Raw genomic sequence first — 6,628 nt, 5'->3', positions numbered from 1 at the left:
CCTGGTAACCTGCATTCACATTTATAGAATATGGATTTTACACTTGATTCCAGTGCTGACACTTAATTGTGTGTATGTTATATATATTAGTATGTGGTTTTTTTTTTTTTTTTATACCCTGGCTTTATAGTCATTTTGAGTTTGAAAGAATGCTGGATCTTTTTGTAGCTCTTGGATGGGAGATTTTGTTTTTGTTAAACATGAACATATATATGAGGTCTAATGCATTGCAGATGCTTAACAGTATTGCTTTGACAGCTAGAGAATGGTCTTGTTGACTTGCCCAATGCTGGTGGTGGTCCTGTCCACTGTTCTGATATATATTTTTTAATACCCCTCTCTGTATTAAGCAGTGTTCTTAAAGCAGGCATTTTTTAAAAGAGGATGTGTCTGATGTTCAATGCAGTGCTGTAATGTCAGGCTTACTGTACAGACCAGGGGGTATTGGTGTGTGTAATACTAGATGCATTTTATATATTCCTCGCATGTGAAGAAAAAAAAAAGCAAGTTTAATAAAAGGTGTTTCACAACTCTACATTGTCTCTCATTGTATTTAAATCTCTGCTGTAGGGTGCTTCCCCTCCCAAGCCAGAATATTGCAATTCCATGCAGTTGAACTGTGGGGTTGTCGCAGCCTTTTACAATACAAGTCCACAGCTGTCTATCCTTCATCTCAGAGTACCTTAATGGCCTGAAATGTGACTGAAATTGTCTGTTCAGTTTGAATAGTAGCTCTCGGTACTTATTTTAAAGACATGGTTCTAGAACCCATCATTTCCTCCAGTGTAACCAGACTGTTATGATGCAGATTAGAAGACCCTTTCCAAGCTGGAGATGGTGAGATATCTGTGTTCCAGTAGCATTTAGCTTTGTGTGCTTGGAACACCCCTGGTTTCTCTAGTCCTCCCATGAATCTCTGTAGCATCTGCTCTGTATAGCAGCAAAAAAAAAATGCAATTGTTTTGATCTCCGACTTGTGTATTGAATACAGATATTTTCACTTAAAATCATACTAAATAGCTCCTATCTAAACAGTTGGAGCTTCATAACATTTCCTGGTATTCAAACAGAACACATGCACTATTAAAACTGAGTAGGAAACCATCTCCTATACACGTGGCAGACAATGCATCTGGTATAGAGCCCATTACAAGACAGCCGTTATCACTCTATTCGTGCAAGTAGCTGCCAAGACGTGCCGGCTTTATTTGCTTCTCGACTGAATGCAGATCTTCTTCATTAAAAATTGAAACTCTCCGATACTCCCGTGTTTTTTTTTTTTTTTTGTTCCTGGTAGTAAGTGTTATTTCCAAATTGCATATGCCTCAAAAGTATAGAAAATTGCTATTATTCCCCACAAACTTTGTTTTTGTGGCCAGGACAGTGATATTTTAAAATATCGCTATTTCCAATGGGAAAACAGGCAAATGTGTGTCTTTTCATTCCATAAAGTCAGAAAAAAACAACATATTAAACCAAATTAACATGTATTTATACTAAAGTAATACGAAAATAACTACAAGTTTAGAAGTGAGTAGTTTTCGAGCTTTACAATTACTACTGTAAATTTCACTTTTGAGGCATAAGCAATTCGAAATAACACTTACTACCCAGTAACAAAAATTGTGTTACACAGTGTAATGGTCCTGGGCATGACTTTGGTTTTCAGCTCTGACCGAGTAAATTTGTTTGTTGCCGTTAGGTGCCGCATTATAACTCTGCAAATAAGAAGCTTGGCATTGCAGCGTCTTTAAAGAGCGCTCCCTGGCTGCTTCCAGCGAGCGGGTCTGTGTGTGTTTGTGCAACCGGACAAGGCGTGGGAACAGACGGCATTTAAAGTAGGAACGTATGTTGTTTTTTTTTTTTTTACAACGGTTTAATTTACTAACAACGACGCTAACTGAACATAACGCACCGACCTGTAGGGATAATAAAATGAGAAACAGGTTTATTGATCTGGTGCCATTTTATTTGGATAATTTGTCATTCAAATCAGAAGCGAAGCAACCGTAAGCTTTAAAACAGACTTTCGTGAAAAGCGCAAACTCTTTTTTTTTGTTTGCATAATTGCTATAGGCATCCATGTGCATTTGTTAGAACAATTAATACGTTTAAAAACAAAATAACAAAACCCACTCGGCAGGTTTGATTTGCAGAGGAGACGGTTCAGTCGGAAGCCTGCACGCATCGTTACTGGTGTGTGGTGTTACACTTCAAAACTGTAACGCTCTGGCAAGATTGTGAGAACAACTGAAACACCTTGCTGCAGAACACCTGTATTACAAGTGTTAGGGCAAGTGCCCCCTCCCCGGTGGGTGTGGTCTGGAGGGTGAAGCTGGCTCCTTTCCCTGTGGTGTGTGTCTGGCTGGTGAGCTGCTTCCTCTCCCTGTGTGTGTGTGTCCTAGGCTGGGTGAACTGGCTCCCCTCCCTGTTGTGTTGGTCTGGTCGGGTGAAGCTGGCTCCCCTCCCTGTTGTGGTGTGTCTATCTGGGTGAAAGCTGGCTCCCCCTCCCTGTGTGTGTGTTTCTATCTGGGTGAGCTGGCTCCCCTCCCTGTTTGTATGTCGAGCTGGGTGAGCTGGCTCCCCATCCCTGTGGTGTGTCCTGGCTGGTTGAAGCCTGGCTCCCCTCCCTGGTGTGGTGTCCAGCTGGGTGAGCTGCTCCCCTCCCTGTGTGTGTGTGGTCTAGCTGGGGCAGCTGGCTGTCCCCTCCCTGTTGGGTGTGTTCATCTTGGTGGAGCTGGCTCCCCTCCCTGTGTGTGTGTCTGGCTGGGTGAAGCTGGCTCCCCTCCCTGTGTGTGTGTGTCTAGCTGGGTGAAGCTGGCTCCCCTCCCTGTGTGTGTGTGTCTGGCTGGGTGAAGCTGGCTCCTCTCCCTGTGTGTGTGTGTGTCTAGCTGGGTGAAGCTGGCTCCCCTCCCTGTGTGTGTGTATGTCTAGCTGGGTGAAGCCGACTCCCCTCCACACTGTATAACAACTCAATGTGTTCCGCAGGTGTGATGGAGGGCCCTGGCTGTCTGCTCGAGCGGTTTGAGAGGAGCCATCGCCTGCTTATCCAGGCCCTGATGTCAGGCAGCTCCGGTGCCAGCCTGGCGCTAAGGGTGTTCCAACGCTCGAGCACCCCAGACAGGGGTGGGCTTTCATAACAGGTCATAATCTTTGGTAGAAATGAAAGTCTGCTGTAACACTCGAACTGCATTAAATCATGTTTTTCTTAGTAACTGCCACAATAACTACTCCACCTGTGAAGGCGCTGGCAGTTATAAATGCAGATTTAAACATGAATCTCGATGTTCTGGTTGCAGCAGTAATCTATTCAGCCACCAGGAACTGGAGTTGAGAATCACTGGACTAAGACAAGTAGAAATCCAGCTGCGATTTCTCTTTTTCTTTCCTGTTTTTGTTTGCAGGTAACCGGGACACACAAAAACACTTTGGCGTGCTCCCTCGCCTTAAACGAGACCTTCCTGAAGAAGTGTCTGCAAGCAGCCCTGAGGCGCATCGCTGCTGTGTGATGCCGTGGAGGAGCGCGGGAGTCACTGCAGCCCTTCAGCAGAGCGGACTGGGGAGCACAGAGACCCCCAGCCACGTGGAGGCTCTCCGGAGATCTCCCTCTGCTCCCGTACGAAATGAACCCCGGGGTGAATTAGAAATTGAATTTCTAATTCATTTTAAATTCAATTGAAATTCCAATTAGAATTCCAGCAGCATGGTTTGCTGATATTACAGGCAATTATATTTTAGTCAATTGCAGTTACAGTTATAATTACAGTTGAACTGATAAGTAATGTAACGAGCTAGACATTAACATATGTGTTGTGTTTATTCTAATAGCCCTGCAGTAATATCATAGTTTACACACACACAAGCATAGTGTGTAACTCTTTTTTTTTTTTTTTCAAACAAATGGGGGGTGCTGAAAGCGTTTTCAAATTCTGAGACTAACAATCGCTCAGTGCAAAACACAGCATGGAACGACGCATGGTTAAGCTTGGAACGGTGTGTAATTGAACTGTAATTGACCAATCACATGATGTAATTACAATTACGCAGGTCTGCATGGTTGAACTTCAGTTCCAATCACACACGGCTTGCAATGAATTCTGAATCACTCAGTTCCAATCACACAGGGCTTGAAATGAATTCTGAATGACTCGGTTCCAGTCGCACGGGGCTTGCAATGAATTCTGAATGACTCGGTTTCAGTCGCACAGGGCTTGCAATGAATTCTGAATCACTCAGTTCCAATCACACAGGGCTTGAAATGAATTCTGAATGACTCGGTTCCAGTCGCACGGGGCTTGCAATGAATTCTGAATGACTCGGTTTCAGTCGCACAGGGCTTGCAATGAATTCTGAATCACTCAGTTCCAATCACACAGGGCTTGAAATGAATTCTGAATGACTCGGTTCCAGTCACACAGGGCTTGCAATGCCTTTGTGTTGTTTTCTGTTTCCTTTTCTTAATGTGAGCCCTTTATATGTAATCCGGGTCTGAAAAACAACACCCAGAATCCACAAGGACTCTTGTTAGTTAATGATGTTGTGTCTGTTGAAGAATCCACAAGGAATCTTGTCTGTTGAAGAATCCACAGTGAATCTTGTTTGTTGAAGAATCCACAAGGAATCTTGTTTGTTGAAGAATCCACAGTGAATCTTGTTTGTTGAAGAATCCACAGTGAATCTTGTTTGTTAATGATGTTGTGTGATTTGTATGCTGTTCTCTAAATGGAGTATTCAGTATTAAAGTTATTTTTTTAACATTTCATGGCACACTTTTTAATTATTAAAAACACATTATATGTATTTTATATTAATTAAAATGTGTTTGATAAATACATTCTCTGAAATATTTTCCAATATTTGTTGAATGTTACTGCATCAGACTATCATAGGGTAACGTGGTCTATTGACACTACCAAGATGGCGGGCAGAATACGCCACACGCAACGCGCGGTACTCACCGCTGCTGTTCTCGCGGGATGTGAGTGTATTTAGGCAGGAAGCGGCGGGTCGACGTCCCTTTTTCAGCACTGCGGACGGAGAGGCGGTCGTGTCAGCAACATGAGGTTAGAAAAGAAATCTTTAATACAAAGAGTATCACCCCAGACAGATGCGTTTGTGAGAATATGGGCAAGATTTTAAAATCAACTCGGGAATTGTGTATCGGGCGGGGTCTGAGTTGCACCGTACCATTCGTCTCATAACATGTACAAGCCGTTTATAAAAGCGCAATGCGTGAAAACTGCGTGAAAATGTAGCATAACCTCAAAAATGAAACGCTGGCTGTAGCAGCTGTGTACACGGCTCTGAATCGTGCATTACTCCTGTGAATGTGGCCGTACCGAGTTTTAGAAAATAAAGTAAGATTTTTGTCCGCTGCGTTTGGTGGTTGGCCAGTAGAGGGATGAGCTCGGTCTCCAGTCCCATACTGGGATGTACTGCAGTTGAACTGTGTGCGGTTCGGCATGGTAGAGACTGCTTGTGTTAGCACGCATGATCGACTGCATTTAAAACCACTCGCTGGATTGCAAATGCGGTGTTTGCTGAACAGCCCGTCCCCAGGCATGTAACTAGAAAGACCTTAATGAAAGCCAGCGGATGGGTTTGGGTGTTGAGCTTTGATATAATAAACAGTTAACAGTGAAAAATCCAACAAGACTTTCCAATAAGTAACACACATTCCTACAATAGGGTGATGCGTTCAGTTAGCAAGGTCCCATTCTACACAACATTCTGGATGTGCCGAGGGGTAAAACCTTTTAGAAAGCTTGAAATCGTCTCAAATACAGAATTGAGGTTCAAATAAACAGTTGGCTTAAGTGAGTGGTTATTGCACCTGCGTCAGACTGTGTATATATATATATATATAATAAAAATAAATTACATGTGTGCATCTGCCTGTGGGGGGGATCAGCAGCCTGGCACAGTCCAGCGCTCTCATCTTGTCTCATGCTATGTTTTGTTCTTTGTCCCTCAGCAAGGTTTCCAGAGACACCCTCTATGAGGCTACCCGGGAGGTGCTGCAGGGGTCCCAGCAGAAGCAGCGCAAGTACGAGATCCTCTTCGTTACTCTGCCCCAGATAGCTTGTATCGCAGTGTCTCGTGACTTGTGTTTTGCAATTAACCCTAAATGTAGAATGTGTTATGAATTGGCTAAAGAAATACGTTCCTAGCATCTGAATCCACACGCAGTGTGTTTAGACCTGCAGTAAACAAGCTTTGGTCATATCTTCTGTCTTAATCAAAGGTAGAATGCCCATGTTCTTTATCAATTGCTTCAATGCTAGGAGTTGCAAAGGGTTCAGTTAAAATACTGCTGTGTTAATGTTATTGCAGCCTCCTTCCTTGATTAATGGACCCCTGGTCCTATACCTTGAATGTGTAAATTGTACAGGTGCAGGGTTCAAATTCAAGTCTGATTGCAACCTATTTGGTAACTCCCCCTGTTTGGTTAAATTGCCTCAGCATTACAGGCCTCTTTCCAGCCTGGATAAATATACTTTGCCTTTTCAAATCCCTCTCAACCTCCCCAGCTCTTGGGATTGTGATGTAGCTCATCCTGGCCTATCTGCCTCTTTCTCAGGTTCCTGGAAACGGTGGAGCTGCAGATCAGCCTGAAGAATTACGACCC

General features: G+C 43.6%; 1 long non-coding RNA gene across 1 annotated transcript; it reads left to right on the top strand.

Moving 5' to 3' along the window:
- The first annotated feature begins 4,969 nt into the window (after positions 1-4,969).
- Positions 4,970-6,628, top strand: LOC121316556. Its single transcript, XR_005950414.1, has 3 exons — positions 4,970-5,063; positions 5,975-6,046; positions 6,581-6,628. It is a non-coding gene; the product is annotated as an uncharacterized LOC121316556 (long non-coding RNA).

Source organism: Polyodon spathula, chromosome 6 (assembly GCF_017654505.1).
Source record: "Polyodon spathula isolate WHYD16114869_AA chromosome 6, ASM1765450v1, whole genome shotgun sequence".
Lineage (NCBI taxonomy): Eukaryota > Metazoa > Chordata > Actinopteri > Acipenseriformes > Polyodontidae > Polyodon > Polyodon spathula.
Note: the sequence above shows the minus strand (reverse complement) of the source record. Positions and strands in the feature narration are given on the sequence as shown.